Raw genomic sequence first — 16465 nt, forward strand, 5'->3', positions numbered from 1 at the left:
AGTGGAATGTTACAAAGGCAGAAATTTAGCAAAATGATTAACAACAATACTTTTAAATATTAATTTTTACTGTCTAGTAATTTAAATATTATCTCTTCTTCAAGACAACCCTGTAAGCAGCAGTGCTCCCAGACTTACCCAATACCGAACAGTGTGGAGAGCAGTCTGGGATGTCATGCCTGCAGTGGTAACTGTGGTCTTCCTGGATCCCAGACTGATGGCTGCAGAGATTGCATCCCCAGGAGATAAGACAGACTTTACATGGAAGTAAACTGGCTTTCCTTTCCATCCCTGAGGCTGTACTATAACAGCTTCACATAGCAAACAGGAACATGTCTCAAAAACATCTGTTATCTTTAACATTCCATCACTCGGACAGCAAACCTTGTCACCCTGCTCCTTCAAGACAAAAGCATACATGTGAACATTGCACTGTACCATGCAGAAAAGAAAAGGAAAATATCTTTTTCCTCCTGTCCTGTTTGGTTCTTATCTGGGTCTACACAATAGATGGCAGATTAACAGGAAAGGCTATAAACTGATTTAATATATTATTTGAAAGACCCAGGAGACATACAAAAATGAAGACCCAAAGACAGTTGAGCCTGGTATACATATGTTTTCATTACCTTTTATGTGAATAGATGTGTTTTGCCAGCATGAATGTCAGTGTATCATGTGCTTGTAGTGCCAATAAACACCAGAAGGGGATTTCAGATCCCCTGGGACTTGAGTTACAGAGAGTTGTGAGCTGCTATGTGGTGCTGGAAATCAAACTCTGGTCCTTGAAAGAACAGCCAGTGGGCACTCTTAACCACTGAACCTCTTTTATACCCCAACCTGGTGATTTGTTTGCTTGTTTTTTTATTCAGTTTGCTGGAGACTAGAAGATCATGGGATAGGATCATGATATGATAGATGGTGTCTCCAAGTGATGATGGTAACCAGGGAAACTTGGCAAGGCTGATCTGCCACCTCCTTGCACAGCTCCTAGAACTGACCTGACTGGGTCAGTGAGGGAATGAAGAAAAGACAGACACAGGGACACACAAAAAAGTTGGGATCAGGTGGGGAGAGCTCTCTGATGGACAAACCACAGCATCATGGAAGCTCAGAGAGTTTAATATAGATATATAAAATTGATCAGGGAGGCGGAGTTATTGCACACAGCCTAACAAGAGGTGGGGTTACTATATATAGCTGAACAAGGAGGCAGGTTTAGCTAATCTCAGTAGAAGCAGACTTCAGTCCATAAATATCTGGGGGGAAGAAAGCTGTGCTGGTCATTTTCTGCACACACTATCAACATTCACAGTCTGAATCAGGAGGGAAAGCTTTGCAATTTCCCATGGGTCTGAGGCTTTAGGATCCTAGATGTGCAGTACCCATGTCTGTCAAATCATACACACTCATCAGTACTTCACACACAGAGGGCTTCCTCTGCTCTCCACACTAATCCAGTCAGGTTCACTCTGGTGCCTCCATGTTTGGAGACTGACCACCCTCCACCTCTTAAATGCCGGCTGTAACTGCTCAGAGCTTCAGTGTCATCTTCAGTGACAGTTCAGTACAGTTCCGCAGTGTGAGGCCAGGTCCGGGTGTGTGTGTGTGTGTGTGTGTGAAGTCAATGGGAACATTCCCTCAAGAAGGAGTGGCCCCTAGTCCTTCTCTTCTCTTTTGTTCTTCCATAAGGTGAGGGTGTTTGTCCCTCCATATACTTCCCACCATGACCAGTCCAAAGCAGTGGGGTCCACTGACTGGGAGCTGCAGCCTGGGAAAGTGTGAGACAAAAATAAACCTTTCTCTTTGAAGTTGATTGTATCAGACAGGAACAGTCCTGTGACCAGTTTCAGACAAACACCCTTCTGTACATTCAAGTGAAATATCCAGTGTACTGAGGAGCCATACCATGGAATGAATGCCCTGGTCCCCATCAATGAAAAGACTGACTGAGTTCTCCAGAGAGTTTGGAGTCTCTGCATTTGAAACTGCTGCCACATACAAGTAAATATCCTCTGTCTTGGAACTTAAATTTAAGTCATTATGCACAACAGAAAAGAACACTGTTTTCACATGAGGCAAGTGTTAAATGCATATATTTTTATCTTATAAATCAAAATGCTACTTTTAGTTTCTCATACACCAGCCACAATTTACACGAAATGTCAGAAGTACTAAAATGCCATTGTATAAATTTACACTTAAAATTAAATCTAGAGTCTCACAGAACAAGGTTGTACAAAAAGTGAAACTCTACACATGAACAAAACTATGAACTTTATTTGTAGTTTTTTTAAAAAGTGACCTACACAAACTATATTTTGAGATAATTTATCAGACATTCGGCCTGTAACACATTCTCAACAGCTCTTGTAACCACTGGACCAGAAGTAAGACATATCTCAAAGTCAAAGATGACAAAAACAATTTCCTGATCAGGTATTATGCTCACTGGGGTACACCTTGTGCTACAAAGATGGCAGACCTACACAGAACCAGAGGCAGAGCTCTACAGGGTTTCCAACAGGTGGAAACCATCTGTAAATAATACCAAGAGCTTAGGAATAATAAGGCAACTTTAAAATGATAAGCTTTGAGCATTTGTTGTTAGCGGTGGATAAGAGGGAAGCCAAGACACAGCTGCGGTTTGAAGAGATCTTTTCAGAGATGTCTACTGGGTAAAGTGGGATTCTTGACTTCAACACAAAAAAGAATTTCAGGATGGGTCAGTATGAAGCAGAGCTTGAGTTTATTAAAAGATTTTAGTGTAGACTTAAGCACAGGCACTAACAAAATAAGAGATGCATGGGAGAGGAAAATACACACACACACACACACACACACACACACACACACACACACACACACACACAAGGGAGAGGCCATGTCTGTGACATCTGAAGTCACATTGTTCAAAGGATTTCTGAATCTCTCTCTCTCTTCCCTCTTCCTCTCCCCCCACCTCTCCCTTCCTTCCTCTCTGTAAGTCAGATGATATAGGGTGGTTCCTGAGGCACTCCAGAGGGCATTGCAGCTGTCAAGGTAAAGGCACAGCTCACAAGAGGGTGCACAGGGCAGTTAGGTCACTTTTTAAAAAAACTACAAATAAAGTTCATAGTTTTGTTCATGAAATTCCCAGAAAATTGCAGATTTATGACTTTGAAAGGAGTTAAGAGCATACTTCAAGGTCATGTGCATGCAAGCCATAAACATGGCTCATTGCTATTTTAGCATTCTTGTTTGAAAATATCTCTATATAAAAGGAATATTGTGTCTTTGTAAGCCACCTTCACAGCAATTGTTAACTGTACTGAATTATTGACTCTCAGCTGCTGAGCTACTGCAACCCAACTCATCCTATGTCTCTTTAATTTCCTGTCTTTCTATCCTCATTTATTATTTTCATTTTTAAAACTTAATTTTTGATAAAGTCCATGTTTAGTATCTGGTTCATAAAACCCCTCAGTTGACTCTATCCAACCATCAGATGGAATAGTATTGGCTGTGTTTGGAGTTATAGTTTTGTAATTTTGAATTGAATGGTAAATATTGGAATGTTATATTTTCTTGAAGAATGAAGTTCTCCATAGACAAGTCTGGCCTTTGACCTTGGGCCCTGGGGAGGATCTAGAACATTCTACCTCACAGGAGTCTCTTTGCTGGTGGTTCAGTGCTGGATCATCTAACGTGGATTAAGGTGAGATTTGAATCAGTTCTGATCTCTAGAGAAACTAGAGACAACAATTGTGCTGGAGACCCATTGATGGAAGTTCAGAACGTGCCTCTCTGGCATCAGGATTATTTGGGGCTCAAGGCAATGAGCTCTGGCATCCTTTCTATCCCAAAGCAGGACATCTATGTCCATTTCTAAAGATAGCTACCTCTAACAGACCAGGAAGAGAGCTCCCCAAAGACTAAGGACTGTTAGTGTTACAACAGACCTTCCTAAACGATCCCTACCTGCCACATGTTTCCTCCCCTTCTTCCAGAAGCAAAGAACCCCTTCTTTTTCTCTTCTTTAAAGTATATATTAGCAGGGGCCTGGAGAGGCATTTCAGCAGTTCAGAACCTGGGCTTTATTCCTAGCACCCACATGGTGGCTCACAACCGACTGTAACTCCAGTTCCAAGGGATCAAACACCCTCTTCTGGCCTCCACGAGCACCAGGCACACACATGGTACACAGATATACATGCAGGCAAAAAACCCATACACATGAAATAAAATGATCAAAATAAAAAATAACAAATCAAAATCCAAAAATAAAGTTTCATGTAGGCTCTAAGTTTAACTGCCGTTTGTGTCACAATCCTTTGGAAGCTCCCATGCAAATATGTGTAATTAAATCTGTGATTTCTCTTAGTAAGTCGTCTTTCTGTCATTTAATTTGCAGAGTGCTTGGACAATGAACCAAGGAGGACAGAGGAAGAAAATCTTTCTTCCCTACAGGTGTTAGCTCCAGTCTGGAATGCTGAAGACTGAAGGTCAGCCACACACAGATCATGTGACACCAAAGCGTCAAGTGAACCTCCGGGTTGGGAGTGATCCCTGCACATTGTCACATAGGAGAGTGGCAGGTACCCAAAGAGCAGCAAGTCCTGGCTCTGTGGGGGAGCACAGGAAGCCTGTGTCCATCTCTTCTGGATATACCCAGTGTGCTTCTTCTATTGACTGGCCTTCATCTGTGCCGTTCCCTGTAATAATCCATGGCTGTGAGTATAACACTTCAGTGAATTCTGTGAGCACTTCTAGAAAACAGCCAAATGGACCATGATTTTAATAACTTGCAGTTATTGTCCTTAGCATTGTTTCTCTACTTCTAATTTTTTTCAATGCTATAAAAATGTGTGTGTGTTTGTAATAGTACTTTTTGATCTGAACCACCAGCCCACAAATAATGACATGGAGACTTCTTATTAATTAGAAAAGCTTGGCCAATAGCTTAGGCTTGTCCCACCAGCTCTTATAACTTAAATTAACCTGCTTTTATTTAATCTACATTTTACTACATGGCTCAGTTATCTCTACTCTGTACCATATATCTGACCTCTTTAGTGTCTCCCTGGCATCTCCTGCATGCTTAGAATCTTCTTCCCTCTCTATTCTTTCTCTGCTAGGAAGTCCCACCTATACCTCCTTCCTAGCTTTTGGCCGTTCAGCTCTTTATTAAATCAATCACAGAAATATATTTTCACACAGTGTACAAATATCCCTTATTATGTGTTGTGTGTGTGTGTGTGTGTGTGTGTGTGTGTGTGTGTGTGTGTGTGTATGGGGTAGGCAATATGTGTGCATATGCATGTAATAGTCACAGGAGGGCTTTAGCAGTCATTTTCCAGGTCTTGTACAATTTATTATTTAAGACTATTCTCAACAGGCCTAGGAGTCACCAATTTGACTAGTCTGGCTGGACACTGAGCCCCAAGTAGCTGTCTCCCATCCCTGGGTTACAGATATTTGTCACCAATCTATCTGGCTTATTATGTGCAGGCTCTAAAGGATTGAATTCTGGTGCTCATGAGGCAATCTCTTTACCAACAGAGCCATCTCCTGAGCCCAAAACAAAAAGTTTTTAATGGGTACCAACCCAGTCCAGAACAAAGATACCCCCCAAACCTGCAGTGTTCAAACCTGTTCTTTTTCACCACTGAGAGTCTCTAGGAAGAGTTTCAAAAATAAACAAAGCTAAAAAGGAAAATAAATACCCCTATAGTGGATAGCCATCCCAGCATTGGCCTGGAAGTTCCTACCCCCATTGAGGCTTCGGTAATGATCACACCCACAAGGCAGGGCAGAGGAGGGAGCAGAAGACCGAGGATCAAGAGGAGGTCTCTCTCTTGGTTCTGGGACGCTGAACACTGGAGGTAGACCGAGCAGAGTTCTCCAGAGAACACTGCCGGACTGCGCCATGCCTTTGCCAGACCCTGCAACCTACCCCTTCATTTGTAAGTTACCCCACAAAATAAACCTCCCTTTTAACTATGTGGAGTGGCCTTAATAATTTCACCTAAGCCACAAGCCATGTGGCAAAGTATAGACTAACAGAAATGGGCTAAATATAAGAGTAAGAGCTAGACAATGGTAGGCCTGAGCTAATGGCCAAGCAGTTTAAATAATATAAGTGTCTGTATGATTATTTTATACATGGGTTGTGGGACCGAGGGGGCTTGGTGGAACCTGGAGAGAAGCTCTCCGACTACAAATGGCACCCAACGTGTTGGCAAGAGTTTCCACCTAAAACCTGAGAAAAAAGATTCTAAAACGGAGCTAAAAACAGCTTTCTAATTGTCTCTCTCAAGTTAGCAGCAGCCTGCCTGCCGGTTTGAGCTACTATGGCGGGTTCCTGGTGTGTGCGTCTGACCTGCAGTGTGGCGGGAATGAGGAGTCTACAAGCGGCACTTTACTCCGCTACATGGTGGATTTAGCCTTTGCTAGTTTAAAAAAAAAAAAAAAAAAAAAGGTTTCTGGGCTATGCACTACTTTGATAGAACTGCTTTGATAGAACTGCTTCTGATAGTTGATGGTACACATGGCTCCAGACCCAGAGCTGGCGGTAAACTGTACCACCTCCATGTTGGGAAGCTGAGGTGGGCGGAGCCAGCAACCACAGTGGCGTTTCAGTCTTACAAAGATGGATATTATACAGAGAATCTGGTTTGTCTTGTCTTTGGGATTTTTAACTACAAAAAAAGATTTGAGCGTAAAAGCTGTTGAGTTAAACAAATATGTAAATTTTAAAGGTACTTTGATTTCAAAAATTGGATATAAGGATATGTTGATTTGAAAAAGAGTCTCTGCTTTTGTTTCTACAGAAAGCCAGAGGCTATGGATTTGTTCCAGATTAAGATACATCAGGTTTAATCAGCCAAGACCACCTGAAAGGTCTCCGATGACACAATGGCCCAGATAATCCGACATCCAGAATGGTTTCAAGGCAACTGGCTCAGAGGTTTACCCTCATGGACTACTCCATAATCCTAAAATTTTCTTATGTCCCCATAAGATACAGCGCCCCCCTCCAGCAAGAAGTAGTAAGAAAAACTACGCCCAAATTCCCAGCTGGCTTTGGAGATGGAATTGGCTCACTCCTTCTCTAAACCCAGGCATATTGTTAAAAGAAAAGGTTAAGAGATTCTTGTGTCCAAAATCAGAAGAGCCCTCTGGTGTGGGACAGAGAAAAACCAATATTTTATTTAAAACAGGTTGATTATCAATGCAATCTCTTTCTAAAGATAAAAAGGGGATATGATATAGATTTGATAGGATAAAAGGGTAGATTAATGAACTTACTTCTAAAGAGCAACAACTCATTTAAAATGTTTTACATTGGTATAGATTTTAGTCTATTGATACAAACTTAAAGTTAATTTTGTTATACTGTGTGTATATTTCTACTCATGTTTAAGGTATTATGTTTGTATCGCTCATTTAAAATTGTAATGGATAATTAAAAATAGATTAATAATTAATCATCTATGATAATCATACTCATAGCCATGTTAGTTAAGTCTTCTAGGTATACATAGAGATATTTCGGATAGATAGGTAATCAAATACTTCAAAGACCTTCAGAATATGGCACTTAAAATATTTTTAAACTTTAGACTTTCTGGACAGTGAGACATGTCTGCTCCTGGCAACACCGATTTACTTCAGAGGGGAGGATGGGCATTAAACACACTTCATATTGAGTTTATCTTCACCTTGGCAAAAATAGCCATTTGGGCAAGAAACTGTTCTTGCCTGGACTGCTTGATCAACTGGACATGCAGGACCCATAGAAAGGTGACCACTAAACTTTGCTTGACAAAATGGTCCTTCAGGTTTCTGCTTTGCAGAGGAAACTGCCAGACAGTCTACAGGACACTGAAAGAAGTGACCAAGAGACTCTAGCCCGGTGGGCTGAAGACAAAAGTCCCAACTTTACAAAAGAACATTATTAGGTGACTGTCCAGGCTGCCAGCTGTCTCTGTCTACCCTGCAAGACTCCCAAAAGTTGCTTGCATCATTCTCCCGGTTCTCAGGTAATATTATATCCTTCTGAGGTCTTTGGTGTGGTTGAAGACTAGATAGTTATAATTTCCTCAGTTATGATACAAGATAAATTAGATATAAAACTTTAGACTCACATAAGATAGATAGGATAGCTTCTTTAATATTGTAACTATAATTCTTGCTTGATAATTGTTTTGTTATCTGTAATTTTACCATGTAAAAGTTAACCCTCCTTTTTTAACAAAAAAAAAAGGGTGGGGGGAAGTGCTGTGGATATCACTCTGTATAAATAAAGTGCTGATTGGCTAGTAGCCAGGCAGGAAGGATAGGGTAGGCAGGACAAGGAAGAGGAAAAGGCTGGAAACAGGAAGGCTGGGAGGAGACACTGCCAGCCGCTGCCATGAGAAGCAACATGTAAAGATACTGGTAAGCCACAAGCCATGTGGCAAAGTATAGACTAACAGAAATGGGCTAAATATAAGAGTAAGAGCTAGACAATGGTAGGCCTGAGCTAATGGCCAAGCAGTTTAAATAATATAAGTGTCTGTATGATTATTTTATACGTGGGTTGTGGGACCGAGGGGGCTTGGTGGAACCTGGAGAGAAGCTCTCCAACTACATACCCCCTATGTGGGGCTGCTGGAGTAAGCATCAAGAAGCCCAGTATGACTGAGTTTGTAGAGGAAGCAGTTCAATTCCAAAGGCTGTTACACAGAAAGACTGGACAATGAGAGCCGAGAGTCTGATCTGTCTACATAAAATATTTACTGCACTCATCAATATTAAGTAGGTTGTGTCCCAGTCTGTACAGTCAGGCTTTGTTTTAATGCATTTATTTAATGCCACCTCTTTACATTTTATTAAATTACAAAAATGATCTAGTTAAGGAATGATCCCCCTCACAGAGGGTCCCAGGGCCCACTCTGCCCCAACATCACCCTTTAGCAGCTTCAGAGATATCATTTGTGGAGCCTGTGTTAAATGAAAATGAGAGAGCCCTTGTTTCAGTCACTGAGTTTACTTCTGTGACCATATAACTGACAAAGAGACCATTCCAAACATGCAAAGAAAACAATAACTCTATGGCAATGGGTGTCCATGCCAATATATAGCTAGGATGATCTTGAATGACTGACTGATCCTCATGCCTCAACCTGCTAAGTTCTGGGATTACAAGTGTATGCCACCATGCCTGATTGAACTTGGGGCTCTGTGTATGCTAGATGAACACTCTCCACACTAAGCCATCCCTGGGTCTTGCAGCTTTACATCACAGCTCACCAGTGAGAATGGTCTAAGCTATGAGCTCAAATCTCCCTTCCCAGTCTGTTGACAGGAGTTTGTAGGAAGAACGGGGAGAGATGCTACTTCCTGCGTGGATGATAAGAGGAGAATTTTGCCATACAGTGTCATTGACCAGACAACCTGGCTTCTGTGAATTGTCTGTGAAGGGCCTGGGGGCTTCTCCTGATTGGCAACCCAAGGAATTCCATCCAGGTGTGCCCAAGTCTTAGCCAGTTTCAATGGCAGGCATTCCACCAACAGTGGAAGCCTTTTGAGCACTGAGTCCACTGAATGTAGCATTACAATTCCAGACTGTGTACACCCACAAGGCCAGGATTGCTTCAGAGGGAGCCTTATGCACAGAATTTTCCAACTCAATCTTGGGGCATCCAGAATTAATGGGCCTGGGGAACAAAGGACCCAATATGGTTCCCACCATAACTCAGTGTCTGGCTTTCCACCTCCTTTTATTAAAGGAGATGGAAAGCCCATCACAGGAGTTTATCACTGCTGAGAAATGAAGGTTATATCTGGAGATAAACCTCTCCCCTTGGGAAATAACTGTTGGCCATCTTTCTTACTGTATTGTCTTATTTCTTGGACTATTTTTCCACATGTGAATGAATCAAAAGAGATGGAAGTGACCTTTCAAATCCACTGTAGCTTATAAGAAATGAAAAATGTATTTCAGATTCATTTTTGAACATTTTTCTTGTTATTATTTTTTCTTTACTTCTTTTTATGGTAGTTTTAAATGATTTTAATCTTTACTTATCTCAGATGAGAGCAGAATACTGTTTCTTTTCTGAGCCCTGCCTCATGGTTGGTCTCACAGACTATTCTTTCCTTTCCTGTTTTTCTATGATTATTTTTTCCTGGTTGTTTGTTTGAGGGAATCAGGGATGGATTTAGTCAATTGAAAAACTTATTTCAAAGAATGAGCATTGCACCTGCCTCTAAGAAACTGCAAATAATGCTGCTCACTGCTGATGCTCTGTACATATGGAAACACCTAGTTATTATTTTTCCTGCTTATGTTCTACCCAGGATTCAGATAACCGCAACAGAATGGCAGCATCCAGAGTGGTGGTGATGTAAACCCATACCAGAAACTTCTTGTTCTCTGTGCCATAAAACACCTAGCTAGCTCCAGAGGCATTGTCACAACAGATCCACACACCCTCCATGGATATAAAGTTAGCACCTTAGAGAGTATTCTCATGTCTGTGTACTGTCTGTGTCTGCCATCTACTACATGCTGAGCTTTAGACGTTATCAGTGTCGTTGGAATAAAGGTACTTCTACTAAAATTTTAAACAGGACTAAGAAGATTCTAATCTGGTATTTTAGAGGCAATTTCCATAATAAGTTTTCTGCAATTAAGTTACCATATTAGGATATTTCTATGAACAATATACCTAGAAAGTGAGAAACTCCATAAAAAATCCCATTAAGAACTATTTTTAAAGACATTTCTGCAGAAATAAATGCTCTTAGAGCTGATTCTTTTTATCTTCCCCCAAATTAAAAATTGTTCTTATGGATAAAGATGGATTCTATTTTGTCTCTGTTCCCTTATTGCAGTGAAATTTTGATCCTACAAGTCTCATACCTGCACAGGAGCTAATTGCTCTCTTCTGTTTCCAGTGTTTTCTGGGCAAGCTGTACAGAGAGCAAGACCTCCTGGCCAGATCGCTGCCAGACAGTGTTCCAGCACTCTGATCTATACGAGAAGCTCCAGCACGCTAGGCAGTGGGGGTGGGAAGAAGACAGCAAGAATTGAGCAAAGCCAGGAGCACGCAGCTAGGTGCTCAGAAAGGCAAGCTTTGATGGAAGATTATGATCCCAATGGAAATTCAGTTCCCTGTTTTCTCACTGCTTCTCTCTCACACTGCCTCTGTCTCTCTGTTACCCACCTTCCTTCCCTCCCTCCCTCCACATCATTGTGAAATAGAGAACCTACTACAAAGCAGTCCTGAGGTATCTGCTTCCCAGTCCCAGACCATTGGGTTATTTTTGAATGACAACATGGCTGCCCACCAACCTCAGCTCCCAGGGCCAGGGAGTGTGTTCCTTGTCCATGAGTCACTAGGCTTCTCTGCTTTTTCTTTTTCTTCCTTCCTTTCTTTTTTTTCCTTCCAGTTTGAAGCCAGAATCAATGTATTATCTCCCCGTCAAAAAGTGTGTCTGTGTGTGTATGGAGGCGGGGGGGGGGGGGGGTACTTTTTCCTTTCCAACGTATTAGCCTTTACCTTCATGGCTTGAGTTTCAAATGGTCACTTCAGAGGCTTGTTCTCCTATCCCCTCAGTTATAAAAGCAGCATATTTCATACCACACTGGCAACACCCTTGGCTATTTTATCACTAACTTCTACTCCATTTTTTCTGCTTAATTTGGAAAATCTTACTAAAACTGAGTGTATGGTAAAAATAAGCTAGCATAAAATAGGAAGGAATCATTACCCAATGTCAGCATTTTCCTAGGAATTTCAAGAAAAACTTGGAGCTTTAAAAAAACTGTATTTTATATATGTTTGCTTGAGTGTATATTTATGCACCTTGTACATGCAGTGGCCATAGTGGCCAGAGGAGGGCATCAGATCCTGGGAACTGGAGTTAAAGGATGATTGTGAGGCACCCTATGGGTGCTGAGGACTGAGCCTAGGTCCTCTGCAAGAATGGCAAGTACTCTTAACCACTGAGCCATCTTTTCAGGCTGGAGCTTTTTATTTATTTATTTTCCTTTGTAATTTCAAATGTACAGCTGACTTCTCTTTGCCACATCCGTATTAACTCAAAGGTTGGAAGAAAACAGCAGACTAAGGCTCTTTGACCAATCCCTGAAGAAAATGAAAATGCCTTGGGCAAAAGCAAAACCAAGAGAGGCTTTCTCTCTCAGAAACAGGTCTAGATAAACCAGACCAACTCTTCCTCTGAAGATGATAGAAAACCAGATTGAACAATGACCATGACATCTGCTTCATGACTTCTGACTAATAACAGAGAAATGCCAGGCCAGGGGACAGTGACTCCATGTTTGTAGTCTCTGTTGTACGGGATGAACAAGGTGCTGAGCCAAGCATGGCCAGTCCCAGACATTCCTCAAAGAGACGGCAATTTACCTTGTGCATTGTGGCATGTTTAAACCATCTTTGCATTACTGTAAAAAACTGTCTACAGTGATCACTTATGAATCAGAGGTTCCCTTTGGTTCTCAGTTTTAGAGAACTGAGTCAGATGTTGTTGAACCATGTTGCTTTGAGGCTGTGATGGCACAGCATGGCAGGAGCATATTATAAAACAAAACTTCTTCCTTCCTCATGCTGGGAAGCAAGGAGAGAATAAAGAATCGATGCTCCCAGTGACCTGCTGACCAGCAAAAGTCAGCAGGAGTCATTGCTGCCAAAGCTCCAGTCACATACCCTGAGCTGTCACACAACAGTTAAGAGAAATAACCAAATTTCCCAAATAGGACCATCTCACCTGTCCTGAGAATGCTGCTCCTCTCTTGATGTTCCAAACTCAGCCGGTTTTCAGTCTCCCTTTGCCACCCAGTGAGGAAAGCAGTATTCTCAGGCCAGTCTGCTTTTCTTGTTCCGTTTCTCAGTAAAATCATCTCTCTTGCTCAGCCCCTTAAACCACTCCATTTTATGGACTAAAGTGGTTTCCATTCTGGAGTCACAAAATCAAGACCTTTTAATTTTTCATAATTTTGTATTTTGTTCTGATATCTTTGTCATAATCTGGGGGAGAGAACAAAGTAGGAATTAGTTGTTGGGCTATGATTTATATTATACAGCGATGTCATCTGTTTCTCAAAATACACCCCCCCCTTTTTTAGAATGAGAGGCAACTGAGCCAAAAGGGTTAATCAATACCAGGAAATACCTAGTTTTTCTCAGCATTCCTTTTTAAAGAACCACCTAGTAAAACAGTGACTCCATTTTAAAGATAAGACCTGTGTCTTTTTCCTGGAATGATAAATGAAAGGCAATTGTGATGTAACTATGGATGAGCTTGGTAAAAGATGCTAAATACAAATTGCCTAAGACAATCAAAATGTTAGCTTGTAACCAATACAACTGATTTATGCCTGGAATGCTGGCTTTGCAGGTAGCTTTCTGCTTTTAAACTTGCTAGCTGTGGTAAACATTCTTCTAAAAGCTTAAACCACCAGTGTTGTTTTCATGTGCCCCACAGCAGAGTCAACTGTCTATACACACTAGCAAGCCAGATAATTGTTAATTGACGGTATGGATTCATGTTTAAATATATTCACAAACACATAGAAGGCAAGGTTTCTACAAGATTCATAGCACTTTCTGAAGGCAGGATGTGAAATTCACCATTTTAATCCTATTAAAATACATATTACACTTCTCTTCAAAGCTTAAAAAGTAGGAAGTATTACATTTGTAGAACCTTCTATTTCTGAGTGAGAGTGACTAAAACCACACCCAGGATACATGCCACAGAATCCCTGGGGAAATCCCACACCCATGGTATGGGCAGGGGCTCAACATTTGGTTCTTGAGCTGGTCTCTAGGTTCCCAGCTGGAGTTGCCATTAACTCTTTATCATTATGGAGTTAGAAGAGGATGTTCATGTGGATCAGTACTTTACAAAAGTATTTCAGTGCTTTAACAACCTTCCATGCAATGTGCACTGACAGCCATCAGCCCCTCACAACCCTTATTAACTGTCTGGGAGACGGAGGCTAAGCTAACGGACTGCTGGGATTGAGTTCAGGTTTGCCTTTCCTACCAGGATGGTCTTGGTAAGTGAGTGGCATGAGAACAAACTTAGGTAGTTCCTGCAAGGTGCTCAGAGGAGATTCTGACACACACACACACACACACAATTCTCTTTTTAACCAGTATTATCTGTAAATAGAAGTCACGTTCAATGCTATGTAGAACAGAATGTAACAATGCCATAGGCTCAACACTTCTAGGCCAATGTTCTGACTGTTTACATGGATATGCAGACCACAGGCTCAGCACTTCTAGATTACCCTCAGACACAGCTTACAGGGGTCTGCAGACCATGAAATCACTGGAGATCCAAATGGGGACTCTAACAAAACACTTTGGTTTGGAGTGGCTAACTTTTTGACATTGTAACATGACATCATCATCTACAAAGATATCATCACTACCCTGAGATACATGCAGCCTGTGGGCCATAGGATAGACACACCTGGTTAGGCTGGACATGAATTAATGCTGTGAACAACAGCCAATACTTTCAACGTAAGCCCTGGTAACTGAGAATTTTAAGACCTTGTCAGGCCAATATCTCCCAACAGATAAATTGTGCTTTGGTGACTATCTGGAAATATTACAGGTTCTATTTTTTTCTTTTTCTCTCTGTGCTGTGGATATCGCTCTGTGTAAAAAAAGTTCTGATTGGCCAGTGGCCAGGCAGGAAGTATAGGCGGGACAAGAGAGAAGAGAATTCGGGGAAGTAGAAGACTGGGGAGAGACACTGCCAGCCGCCGCCATGAAAAGCAACATGTAAAGACACTGGTAAGCCACAAGCCATGTGGCAAAGTATAGACTAACAGAAATGTGTTAATTTAAGATAGAAGAAGCAGATAACAAGAAGCCTGCCACGGCCATACAGTTTGTAAGCAATATAAGTTTCTGTGTGCTTTCTTGGTTGGGTCTGAGCGACTGTGGGACTGGCGGGTAAGAGAGATTTGTCCTGACTGGGCCAGGCAGGAAAACTCTAACTACATCTCTGATAGATTTCCAAAATCTTCATTGACTAAAGGCCAATTATTTATGAGTTCTGTTGTCAGCAATGGCTGGATTCTGCTTGGAGGGCTTGGCCCAAAGCTTTATAATTGACACCTATATCAGATCTTTTCAAGTTCTTATAGGCTGTCTCAGACTTTATCAATGTCTCCTTGTTAGGTGTCTTCATCTGATTTGAATTCTTACACATATATTACAAAATCATACAAGTTCACCCAAGATAATTTGGAATGCAAGTGGCCACTCCACTGAATGTTCGATGTAACTGATATTGTTCATCTTAGAGATAACTTGGAGTGAAGAGGCATGATAATTTCTAGTATTGAATATTCTGCCCTTTTTTAATTAACAAGAAGAAATTTCTAACCCAAATTCTGACATCCAAATAGCTTCATTAAAGGGTATTTTCCCCAAAGCTATTTGAAAATGAAGAAAAATTTGTGACCTTTTGCTTCACTAAACCTTTGTCATTTTCTGCTAACCCAATTCTCTTTTGAGTATGTTCTTCCCGCTAGATGCCATTTTCTCCTGCTTTGATTTTTTCCAAGACCCTCTTCCTTTTCCCTTGGACCTCTCATCCTGACACATTCTCTAGCCCTGTGTCCCTCCCCTAAGAACATGTTTTTACAAAAGGAAGTCATTCAAGAAAGGAAGAGGAAGCTTTTGAACAAGAGAATTTACCTTCGCCCTGAGAGAAAAGACAAGCATTCCCCAAGAATTTAGATCGATACCAACTGTGCACTTACCATTGTAGCCTCTCTGACTTCAGTCAATCTGATCATAGTGACAGGCTCTTTGGACGCCAAAGCATGGCTCCACAATATTGAGCACAGGGAAGGATCTATCTCTGACTCAGTGGAGTAGAACAGGACAACAGAAAACATACAGCATGACACAGATTATTTACTCAGGTAGGCTTGTGTTTCTAGCACTTGGCATGGGTCCCGTTGACAAGTGAAGATGGAAAATTGAAAATCACCTTTTCAATCCTTTGTGACAACCTTCTGGGTAAACCCACAGGCTGCTGTTTCCAGTGTACCATTCTGTGCATGAACTGCAGCTAGCAACAGAAGATCTGGTTTGTAAACTAGGGCTAGAATTGGAAGAGTTTCCCCACATGCAAATATTTTGAGATAGCTTTAGAATAAAGGGACCAAAGTTGTAGGAGCTACCTGCACAACTAAACAAGTAGCACTAGACAGCTGGGAAGCCTTCAGCTCCTACAAGCTGACCAAGGCAGGCTGTGCCATTGCTAACACTCGGAGGGTCACCTGTAAGCCAAAGGAGTGGTGTCCAAATCTCCACAGTGAGGCCCAAGTAGGCCCTGATAGAGATGGTCTTGGCTGGGGATATGTGTTGGAAGCACCCTAACACCTGTCCATCCTCCTGTTTCCATTCTTCATGTAAGCTGCACTTGCCAAGTGTGG

The 16465-nt window shown here is 41.6% G+C and overlaps 1 long non-coding RNA gene across 1 annotated transcript; it reads left to right on the top strand.

Moving 5' to 3' along the window:
• Nucleotides 1-1703: 1703 nt before the first annotated feature.
• Nucleotides 1704-4693, top strand: LOC118579635. The gene is made up of 3 exons (XR_004944489.1): nucleotides 1704-2004; nucleotides 3574-3697; nucleotides 4394-4693. It is a non-coding gene; the product is annotated as an uncharacterized LOC118579635 (long non-coding RNA).
• Nucleotides 4694-16465: the final 11772 nt, after the last annotated feature.

This window comes from Onychomys torridus, chromosome 3 (assembly GCF_903995425.1).
Source record: "Onychomys torridus chromosome 3, mOncTor1.1, whole genome shotgun sequence".
NCBI lineage: Eukaryota > Metazoa > Chordata > Mammalia > Rodentia > Cricetidae > Onychomys > Onychomys torridus.